The sequence below is a fragment of the Lepisosteus platostomus genome, chromosome 14 (genome assembly GCF_059453375.1).
Source record: "Lepisosteus platostomus isolate fLepPlt1 chromosome 14, fLepPlt1.hap1, whole genome shotgun sequence".
NCBI classification, from domain to species: domain Eukaryota; kingdom Metazoa; phylum Chordata; class Actinopteri; order Semionotiformes; family Lepisosteidae; genus Lepisosteus; species Lepisosteus platostomus.
Window position 1 is genome coordinate 28,674,606 of NC_142624.1, and position 12,270 is coordinate 28,686,875.

The 12,270-nt window shown below is 37.9% G+C and overlaps 1 long non-coding RNA gene across 1 annotated transcript in view; it reads right to left on the bottom strand.

Annotated features, from left to right (window-relative positions):
* Positions 1 to 12,270, bottom strand: part of LOC148649171 (uncharacterized) — a 218,592-nt gene that overhangs the window by 50,750 nt on the left and 155,572 nt on the right. The gene's annotated exons all lie outside the window — the stretch shown is intronic.

Consider the following 12,270-nt stretch of genomic DNA (forward strand, 5'->3'; position numbering starts at 1 on the left):
TGACCCTTTTTGAGCGACAGCCGCGCGGCTTAAGAAAAATGTCAAAATACGGCCATATTTTTTTCTCGAGGAAATAACCCAACAACACTTTTCCTGCATTTCAACAGCCTCCTAAAGCACAGCAAATGCATCAGAAAAGGTCTAGTTCTTACTGAAACCCTAACCCTAACCCTAGGTCGGACACTTTGGGAACTCACATACTGTATCAAAAACACGTCTTCAAATACAGTGTTCAAAAAGTCACCCAAATCACTCCCAGCCAGTCAGAAACATTTAAAATAATGTTTCTAAGCAACTCAATGTATCTACAGTGAGTGTGTTGTTTACATTTCCAGTATTTTTCTTTTTCTCACTTTCTCCTAAAATGGCACAGAAAATGAACCAGTCTTGAGTCGTCTGTGGGATTGCATTACAATTCCCACTACAGTACGGCTAAAACTATGATTGTTTTGGGCATTAAATGCAAGAAGCAGGATAAATTCACATACAGAATGTGTGTTTTCAAACTTTTGATTTTTGACCCTTTTTGAGCGACACCCGCGCGGCTTAAGAAAAATGGCAAAATACGACCATATTTTTTTCTCGAGGAAACAACCAAACAACACTTTTCCTGCATTTCAAATGCACCCTAATGCACAGCAAATGCATCAGAAAAGGTCTAGTTCTTATTGAAACCCTAACCCTAACCCTAGGTCGGGCACTTTGGGAACTCACATACTGTATCAAAAACACGTCTTCAAATACTGTGTTCAAAAAGTCACCCAAATCACCCCCATCTTGTCAGAAACATTTAAAATAATGTTTCTAAGCACTTCAATGTGTTTACAGTGAGTGTGTTGTTTACATTTCCAGTATTTTTCTTTTTCTCACTTTCTCCTAAAATGGCACAGAAAATGAGCCAGTCTTGTGTCGTCTGTGGGATTGCATTACAATTCCCACTACAGTACGGCTAAAACTATGATTGTTTTGGGCATTAAATGCAAGAAGCAGGATAAATTCACATACAGAATGTGTGTTTTCAAACTTTTGATTTTTGACCCTTTTTGAGCGACAGCCGCGCGGCTTAAGAAAAATGTCAAAATACGGCCATATTTTTTTCTCGAGGAAATAACCCAACAACACTTTTCCTGCATTTCAACAGCCTCCTAAAGCACAGCAAATGCATCAGAAAAGGTCTAGTTCTTATTGAAACCCTAACCCTAACCCTAGGTCGGGCACTTTGGGAACCCACATACTGTATCAAAAACATGTCTACAAATACTTTTTTTGAAAAGTCACCCAAATCACTCTCAGCTAGTCAGAAACATTTAAAATAATGTTTATAAGTAATTCAGTGTGTCTACAGTGAGTGTGTTGTTTAAATTTCCAGTATTTTTTTATTTCTCACTTTCTCCTGAAATGGCGCAGAAAATAAGCAAGTCTTGTGTCGTTTGTGGGATTGCATTACAATTCCCACTACAGTACGGCTAAAACTAAGATTGTTTTGGGCATTAAATGCAAGAAGCAGGATAAATTCACATACAGAATGTGTGTTTTCAAACTTTTGATTTTTGACCCTTTTTGAGCGACACCCGCGCGGCTTAAGAAAAATGGAAAATACGGCCATATTTTTTTCTCGAGGAAATAACCCAACAACACTTTTCCTGCATTTCAACAGCCTCCTAAAGCACAGCAAATGCATCAGAAAAGATCTAGTTCTTAATGAAACCCTAACCCTAAAGCTAGGTCGGGCACTTTGGTAACTCACATACTGTATCAAAAACACGTCTACAAATACTGTGTTCAACAAGTCACCCAAATCAATCTCAGCTAGTCAGAAACATTTAAAATAATGTTTCTAAGCACTTCAATGTGTTTACAGTGAGTGTGTTGTTTACATTTCCAGTATTTTTCTTTTTCTCACTTTCTCCTAAAATGGCGCAGAAAATGAGCCAGTCTTGTGTCTTTTGTGGGATTGCATTATAATTCCCACTACAGTACGGATAAAACTATGATTGTTTTGGGCATTAAATGCAAGAAGCAGGATAAATTCACATACAGAATGTGTGTTTTCAAACATTTGATTTTTGACCCTTTTTGAGCGACACCCGCGCGGCTTAAGAAAAATTGCAAAATACGACCATATTTTTTTCTCGAGGAAACAACCAAACAACACTTTTCCTGCATTTCAAATGCACCCTAATGCACAGCAAATGCATCAGAAAAGGTCTAGTTCTTATTGAAACCCTAACCCTAGGTCGGGCACTTTGGGAACTCACATACTGTATCAAAAACACGTCTTCAAATACAGTGTTCAAAAAGTCACCCAAATCACTCCCAGCTTGTCAGAAACATTTAAAATAATGTTTCTAAGCACTTCAATGTGTCTACAGTGAGTGTGTTGTTTACATTTCCAGTATTTTTCTTTTTCTCACTTTCTCCTAAAATGGCACAGAAAATGAACCAGTCTTGAGTCGTCTGTGGGATTGCATTACAATTCCCACTACAGTACGGCTAAAACTATGATTGTTTTGGGCATTAAATGCAAGAAGCAGGATAAATTCACATACAGAATGTGTGTTTTCAAACTTTTGATTTTTGACCCTTTTTGAGCGACACCCGCGCGGCTTAAGAAAAATGGCAAAATACGACCATATTTTTTTCTCGAGGAAACAACCAAACAACACTTTTCCTGCATTTCAAATGCACCCTAATGCACAGCAAATGCATCAGAAAAGGTCTAGTTCTTATTGAAACCCTAACCCTAACCCTAGGTCGGGCACTTTGGGAACCCACATACTGTATCAAAAACACGTCTTCAAATACTGTGTTCAAAAAGTCACCCAAATCACTCCCAGCTTGTCAGAAACATTTAAAATAATATTTCTAAGCACTTCAATGTGTCTACAGTGAGTGTGTTGTTTACATTTCCAGTATTTTTCTTTTTCTCACTTTCTCCTAAAATGGCACAGAAAATGAGCCAGTCTTGTGTCGTCTGTGGGATTGCATTACAATTCCCACTACAGTACGGCTAAAACTATGATTGTTTTGGGCATTAAATGCAAGAAGCAGGATAAATTCACATACAGAATGTGTGTTTTCAAACTTTTGATTTTTGACCCTTTTTGAGCGACACCCGCGCGGCTTAAGAAAAATGGCAAAATACGACCATATTTTTTTCTCGAGGAAACAACCAAACAACACTTTTCCTGCATTTCAAATGCACCCTAATGCACAGCAAATGCATCAGAAAAGGTCTAGTTCTTATTGAAACCCTAACCCTAACCCTAGGTCGGGCACTTTGGGAACTCACATACTGTATCAAAAACACGTCTTCAAATACTGTGTTCAAAAAGTCACCCAAATCACTCCCATCTTGTCAGAAACATTTAAAATAATGTTTCTAAGCACTTCAATGTGTCTACAGTGAGTGTGTTTACATTTCCAGTATTTTTCTTTTTCTCACTTTCTCCTAAAATGGCACAGAAAATGAGCCAATCTTGTGTCGTCTGTGGGATTGCATTACAATTCCCACTACAGTACGGCTAAAACTATGATTGTTTTGGGCATTAAATGCAAGAAGCAGGATAAATTCACATACAGAATGTGTGTTTTCAAACTTTTGATTTTTGACCCTTTTTGAGCGACAGCCGCGCGGCTTAAGAAAAATGTCAAAATACGGCCATATTTTTTTCTCGAGGAAATAACCCAACAACACTTTTCCTGCATTTCAACAGCCTCCTAAAGCACAGCAAATGCATCAGAAAAGGTCTAGTTCTTACTGAAACCCTAACCCTAACCCTAGGTCGGACACTTTGGGAACTCACATACTGTATCAAAAACACGTCTTCAAATACAGTGTTCAAAAAGTCACCCAAATCACTCCCAGCCAGTCAGAAACATTTAAAATAATGTTTCTAAGCAACTCAATGTATCTACAGTGAGTGTGTTGTTTACATTTCCAGTATTTTTCTTTTTCTCACTTTCTCCTAAAATGGCACAGAAAATGAACCAGTCTTGAGTCGTCTGTGGGATTGCATTACAATTCCCACTACAGTACGGCTAAAACTATGATTGTTTTGGGCATTAAATGCAAGAAGCAGGATAAATTCACATACAGAATGTGTGTTTTCAAACTTTTGATTTTTGACCCTTTTTGAGCGACACCCGCGCGGCTTAAGAAAAATTGCAAAATACGACCATATTTTTTTCTCGAGGAAACAACCAAACAACACTTTTCCTGCATTTCAAATGCACCCTAATGCACAGCAAATGCATCAGAAAAGGTCTAGTTCTTATTGAAACCCTAACCCTAACCCTAGGTCGGGCACTTTGGGAACTCACATACTGTATCAAAAACACGTCTTCAAATACTGTGTTCAAAAAGTCACCCAAATCACTCCCAGCTTGTCAGAAACATTTAAAATAATATTTCTAAGCACTTCAATGTGTCTACAGTGAGTGTGTTGTTTACATTTCCAGTATTTTTCTTTTTCTCACTTTCTCCTAAAATGGCACAGAAAATGAGCCAGTCTTGTGTCGTCTGTGGGATTGCATTACAATTCCCACTACAGTACGGCTAAAACTATGATTGTTTTGGGCATTAAATGCAAGAAGCAGGATAAATTCACATACAGAATGTGTGTTTTCAAACTTTTGATTTTTGACCCTTTTTGAGCGACAGCCGCGCGGCTTAAGAAAAATGTCAAAATACGGCCATATTTTTTTCTCGAGGAAATAACCCAACAACACTTTTCCTGCATTTCAACAGCCTCCTAAAGCACAGCAAATGCATCAGAAAAGGTCTAGTTCTTACTGAAACCCTAACCCTAACCCTAGGTCGGACACTTTGGGAACTCACATACTGTATCAAAAACACGTCTTCAAATACTGTGTTCAAAAAGTCACCCAAATCACCCCCATCTTGTCAGAAACATTTAAAATAATGTTTCTAAGCACTTCAATGTGTCTACAGTGAGTGTGTTGTTTACATTTCCAGTATTTTTCTTTTTCTCACTTTCTCCTAAAATGGCACAGAAAATGAGCCAGTCTTGTGTCGTCTGTGGGATTGCATTACAATTCCCACTACAGTACGGCTAAAACTATGATTGTTTTGGGCATTAAATGCAAGAAGCAGGATAAATTCACATACAGAATGTGTGTTTTCAAACTTTTGATTTTTGACCCTTTTTGAGCGACAGCCGCGCGGCTTAAGAAAAATGTCAAAATACGGCCATATTTTTTTCTCGAGGAAATAACCCAACAACACTTTTCCTGCATTTCAACAGCCTCCTAAAGCACAGCAAATGCATCAGAAAAGGTCTAGTTCTTATTGAAACCCTAACCCTAACCCTAGGTCGGGCACTTTGGGAACCCACATACTGTATCAAAAACACGTCTACAAATACTTTTTTTGAAAAGTCACCCAAATCACTCTCAGCTAGTCAGAAACATTTAAAATAATGTTTATAAGTAATTCAGTGTGTCTACAGTGAGTGTGTTGTTTAAATTTCCAGTATTTTTTTATTTCTCACTTTCTCCTGAAATGGCACAGAAAATGAGCCAGTCTTGTGTCGTCTGTGGGATTGCATTACAATTCCCACTACAGTACGGCTAAAACTATGATTGTTTTGGGCATTAAATGCAAGAAGCAGGATAAATTCACATACAGAATGTGTGTTTTCAAACTTTTGATTTTTGACCCTTTTTGAGCGACAGCCGCGCGGCTTAAGAAAAATGTCAAAATACGGCCATATTTTTTTCTCGAGGAAATAACCCAACAACACTTTTCCTGCATTTCAACAGCCTCCTAAAGCACAGCAAATGCATCAGAAAAGGTCTAGTTCTTACTGAAACCCTAACCCTAACCCTAGGTCGGACACTTTGGGAACTCACATACTGTATCAAAAACACGTCTTCAAATACAGTGTTCAAAAAGTCACCCAAATCACTCCCAGCCAGTCAGAAACATTTAAAATAATGTTTCTAAGCAACTCAATGTATCTACAGTGAGTGTGTTGTTTACATTTCCAGTATTTTTCTTTTTCTCACTTTCTCCTAAAATGGCACAGAAAATGAACCAGTCTTGAGTCGTCTGTGGGATTGCATTACAATTCCCACTACAGTACGGCTAAAACTATGATTGTTTTGGGCATTAAATGCAAGAAGCAGGATAAATTCACATACAGAATGTGTGTTTTCAAACTTTTGATTTTTGACCCTTTTTGAGCGACACCCGCGCGGCTTAAGAAAAATGGCAAAATACGACCATATTTTTTTCTCGAGGAAACAACCAAACAACACTTTTCCTGCATTTCAAATGCACCCTAATGCACAGCAAATGCATCAGAAAAGGTCTAGTTCTTATTGAAACCCTAACCCTAACCCTAGGTCGGGCACTTTGGGTACCCACATACTGTATCAAAAACACGTCTACAAATACTTTTTTTGAAAAGTCACCCAAATCACTCTCAGCTAGTCAGAAACATTTAAAATAATGTTTCTAAGTAATTCAGTGTGTCTACAGTGAGTGTGTTGTTTAAATTTCCAGTATTTTTTTATTTCTCACTTTCTCCTGAAATGGCACAGAAAATAAGCAAGTCTTGTGTCGTTTGTGGGATTGCATTACAATTCCCACTACAGTACGGCTAAAACTATGATTGTTTTGGGCATTAAATGCAAGAAGCAGGATAAATTCACATACAGAATGTGTGTTTTCAAACTTTTGATTTTTGACCCTTTTTGAGCGACAGCCGCGCGGCTTAAGAAAAATGTCAAAATACGGCCATATTTTTTTCTCGAGGAAATAACCCAACAACACTTTTCCTGCATTTCAACAGCCTCCTAAAGCACAGCAAATGCATCAGAAAAGGTCTAGTTCTTACTGAAACCCTAACCCTAACCCTAGGTCGGACACTTTGGGAACTCACATACTGTATCAAAAACACGTCTTCAAATACAGTGTTCAAAAAGTCACCCAAATCACTCCCAGCCAGTCAGAAACATTTAAAATAATGTTTCTAAGCAACTCAATGTATCTACAGTGAGTGTGTTGTTTACATTTCCAGTATTTTTCTTTTTCTCACTTTCTCCTAAAATGGCACAGAAAATGAACCAGTCTTGAGTCGTCTGTGGGATTGCATTACAATTCCCACTACAGTACGGCTAAAACTATGATTGTTTTGGGCATTAAATGCAAGAAGCAGGATAAATTCACATACAGAATGTGTGTTTTCAAACTTTTGATTTTTGACCCTTTTTGAGCGACACCCGCGCGGCTTAAGAAAAATGGCAAAATACGACCATATTTTTTTCTCGAGGAAACAACCAAACAACACTTTTCCTGCATTTCAAATGCACCCTAATGCACAGCAAATGCATCAGAAAAGGTCTAGTTCTTATTGAAACCCTAACCCTAACCCTAGGTCGGGCACTTTGGGAACCCACATACTGTATCAAAAACACGTCTACAAATACTTTTTTTGAAAAGTCACCCAAATCACTCTCAGCTAGTCAGAAACATTTAAAATAATATTTCTAAGCACTTCAATGTGTCTACAGTGAGTGTGTTGTTTACATTTCCAGTATTTTTCTTTTTCTCACTTTCTCCTAAAATGGCACAGAAAATGAGCCAGTCTTGTGTCGTCTGTGGGATTGCATTACAATTCCCACTACAGTACGGCTAAAACTATGATTGTTTTGGGCATTAAATGCAAGAAGCAGGATAAATTCACATACAGAATGTGTGTTTTCAAACTTTTGATTTTTGACCCTTTTTGAGCGACACCCGCGCGGCTTAAGAAAAATTGCAAAATACGACCATATTTTTTTCTCGAGGAAACAACCAAACAACACTTTTCCTGCATTTCAAATGCACCCTAATGCACAGCAAATGCATCAGAAAAGGTCTAGTTCTTATTGAAACCCTAACCCTAACCCTAGGTCGGGCACTTTGGGAACTCACATACTGTATCAAAAACACGTCTTCAAATACTGTGTTCAAAAAGTCACCCAAATCACTCCCATCTTGTCAGAAACATTTAAAATAATGTTTCTAAGCACTTCAATGTGTCTACAGTGAGTGTGTTGTTTACATTTCCAGTATTTTTCTTTTTCTCACTTTCTCCTAAAATGGCACAGAAAATGAGCCAATCTTGTGTCGTCTGTGGGATTGCATTACAATTCCCACTACAGTACGGCTAAAACTATGATTGTTTTGGGCATTAAATGCAAGAAGCAGGATAAATTCACATACAGAATGTGTGTTTTCAAACTTTTGATTTTTGACCCTTTTTGAGCGACAGCCGCGCGGCTTAAGAAAAATGTCAAAATACGGCCATATTTTTTTCTCGAGGAAATAACCCAACAACACTTTTCCTGCATTTCAACAGCCTCCTAAAGCACAGCAAATGCATCAGAAAAGGTCTAGTTCTTACTGAAACCCTAACCCTAACCCTAGGTCGGGCACTTTGGGAACTCACATACTGTATCAAAAACACGTCTTCAAATACTGTGTTCAAAAAGTCACCCAAATCACTCCCATCTTGTCAGAAACATTTAAAATAATGTTTCTAAGCACTTCAATGTGTCTACAGTGAGTGTGTTTACATTTCCAGTATTTTTCTTTTTCTCACTTTCTCCTAAAATGGCACAGAAAATGAACCAGTCTTGAGTCGTCTGTGGGATTGCATTACAATTCCCACTACAGTACGGCTAAAACTATGATTGTTTTGGGCATTAAATGCAAGAAGCAGGATAAATTCACATACAGAATGTGTGTTTTCAAACTTTTGATTTTTGACCCTTTTTGAGCGACAGCCGCGCGGCTTAAGAAAAATGTCAAAATACGGCCATATTTTTTTCTCGAGGAAATAACCCAACAACACTTTTCCTGCATTTCAACAGCCTCCTAAAGCACAGCAAATGCATCAGAAAAGGTCTAGTTCTTACTGAAACCCTAACCCTAACCCTAGGTCGGACACTTTGGGAACTCACATACTGTATCAAAAACACGTCTTCAAATACAGTGTTCAAAAAGTCACCCAAATCACTCCCAGCCAGTCAGAAACATTTAAAATAATGTTTCTAAGCAACTCAATGTATCTACAGTGAGTGTGTTGTTTACATTTCCAGTATTTTTCTTTTTCTCACTTTCTCCTAAAATGGCACAGAAAATGAACCAGTCTTGAGTCGTCTGTGGGATTGCATTACAATTCCCACTACAGTACGGCTAAAACTATGATTGTTTTGGGCATTAAATGCAAGAAGCAGGATAAATTCACATACAGAATGTGTGTTTTCAAACTTTTGATTTTTGACCCTTTTTGAGCGACACCCGCGCGGCTTAAGAAAAATGGCAAAATACGACCATATTTTTTTCTCGAGGAAACAACCAAACAACACTTTTCCTGCATTTCAAATGCACCCTAATGCACAGCAAATGCATCAGAAAAGGTCTAGTTCTTATTGAAACCCTAACCCTAACCCTAGGTCGGGCACTTTGGGAACTCACATACTGTATCAAAAACACGTCTTCAAATACTGTGTTCAAAAAGTCACCCAAATCACCCCCATCTTGTCAGAAACATTTAAAATAATGTTTCTAAGCACTTCAATGTGTTTACAGTGAGTGTGTTGTTTACATTTCCAGTATTTTTCTTTTTCTCACTTTCTCCTAAAATGGCACAGAAAATGAGCCAGTCTTGTGTCGTCTGTGGGATTGCATTACAATTCCCACTACAGTACGGCTAAAACTATGATTGTTTTGGGCATTAAATGCAAGAAGCAGGATAAATTCACATACAGAATGTGTGTTTTCAAACTTTTGATTTTTGACCCTTTTTGAGCGACAGCCGCGCGGCTTAAGAAAAATGTCAAAATACGGCCATATTTTTTTCTCGAGGAAATAACCCAACAACACTTTTCCTGCATTTCAACAGCCTCCTAAAGCACAGCAAATGCATCAGAAAAGGTCTAGTTCTTATTGAAACCCTAACCCTAACCCTAGGTCGGGCACTTTGGGAACCCACATACTGTATCAAAAACATGTCTACAAATACTTTTTTTGAAAAGTCACCCAAATCACTCTCAGCTAGTCAGAAACATTTAAAATAATGTTTATAAGTAATTCAGTGTGTCTACAGTGAGTGTGTTGTTTAAATTTCCAGTATTTTTTTATTTCTCACTTTCTCCTGAAATGGCGCAGAAAATAAGCAAGTCTTGTGTCGTTTGTGGGATTGCATTACAATTCCCACTACAGTACGGCTAAAACTAAGATTGTTTTGGGCATTAAATGCAAGAAGCAGGATAAATTCACATACAGAATGTGTGTTTTCAAACTTTTGATTTTTGACCCTTTTTGAGCGACACCCGCGCGGCTTAAGAAAAATGGAAAATACGGCCATATTTTTTTCTCGAGGAAATAACCCAACAACACTTTTCCTGCATTTCAACAGCCTCCTAAAGCACAGCAAATGCATCAGAAAAGATCTAGTTCTTAATGAAACCCTAACCCTAAAGCTAGGTCGGGCACTTTGGTAACTCACATACTGTATCAAAAACACGTCTACAAATACTGTGTTCAACAAGTCACCCAAATCAATCTCAGCTAGTCAGAAACATTTAAAATAATGTTTCTAAGCACTTCAATGTGTTTACAGTGAGTGTGTTGTTTACATTTCCAGTATTTTTCTTTTTCTCACTTTCTCCTAAAATGGCGCAGAAAATGAGCCAGTCTTGTGTCTTTTGTGGGATTGCATTATAATTCCCACTACAGTACGGATAAAACTATGATTGTTTTGGGCATTAAATGCAAGAAGCAGGATAAATTCACATACAGAATGTGTGTTTTCAAACATTTGATTTTTGACCCTTTTTGAGCGACACCCGCGCGGCTTAAGAAAAATTGCAAAATACGACCATATTTTTTTCTCGAGGAAACAACCAAACAACACTTTTCCTGCATTTCAAATGCACCCTAATGCACAGCAAATGCATCAGAAAAGGTCTAGTTCTTATTGAAACCCTAACCCTAGGTCGGGCACTTTGGGAACTCACATACTGTATCAAAAACACGTCTTCAAATACAGTGTTCAAAAAGTCACCCAAATCACTCCCAGCTTGTCAGAAACATTTAAAATAATGTTTCTAAGCACTTCAATGTGTCTACAGTGAGTGTGTTGTTTACATTTCCAGTATTTTTCTTTTTCTCACTTTCTCCTAAAATGGCACAGAAAATGAACCAGTCTTGAGTCGTCTGTGGGATTGCATTACAATTCCCACTACAGTACGGCTAAAACTATGATTGTTTTGGGCATTAAATGCAAGAAGCAGGATAAATTCACATACAGAATGTGTGTTTTCAAACTTTTGATTTTTGACCCTTTTTGAGCGACACCCGCGCGGCTTAAGAAAAATGGCAAAATACGACCATATTTTTTTCTCGAGGAAACAACCAAACAACACTTTTCCTGCATTTCAAATGCACCCTAATGCACAGCAAATGCATCAGAAAAGGTCTAGTTCTTATTGAAACCCTAACCCTAACCCTAGGTCGGGCACTTTGGGAACCCACATACTGTATCAAAAACACGTCTTCAAATACTGTGTTCAAAAAGTCACCCAAATCACTCCCAGCTTGTCAGAAACATTTAAAATAATATTTCTAAGCACTTCAATGTGTCTACAGTGAGTGTGTTGTTTACATTTCCAGTATTTTTCTTTTTCTCACTTTCTCCTAAAATGGCACAGAAAATGAGCCAGTCTTGTGTCGTCTGTGGGATTGCATTACAATTCCCACTACAGTACGGCTAAAACTATGATTGTTTTGGGCATTAAATGCAAGAAGCAGGATAAATTCACATACAGAATGTGTGTTTTCAAACTTTTGATTTTTGACCCTTTTTGAGCGACACCCGCGCGGCTTAAGAAAAATGGCAAAATACGACCATATTTTTTTCTCGAGGAAACAACCAAACAACACTTTTCCTGCATTTCAAATGCACCCTAATGCACAGCAAATGCATCAGAAAAGGTCTAGTTCTTATTGAAACCCTAACCCTAACCCTAGGTCGGGCACTTTGGGAACTCACATACTGTATCAAAAACACGTCTTCAAATACTGTGTTCAAAAAGTCACCCAAATCACTCCCATCTTGTCAGAAACATTTAAAATAATGTTTCTAAGCACTTCAATGTGTCTACAGTGAGTGTGTTTACATTTCCAGTATTTTTCTTTTTCTCACTTTCTCCTAAAATGGCACAGAAAATGAGCCAATCTTGTGTCGTCTGTGG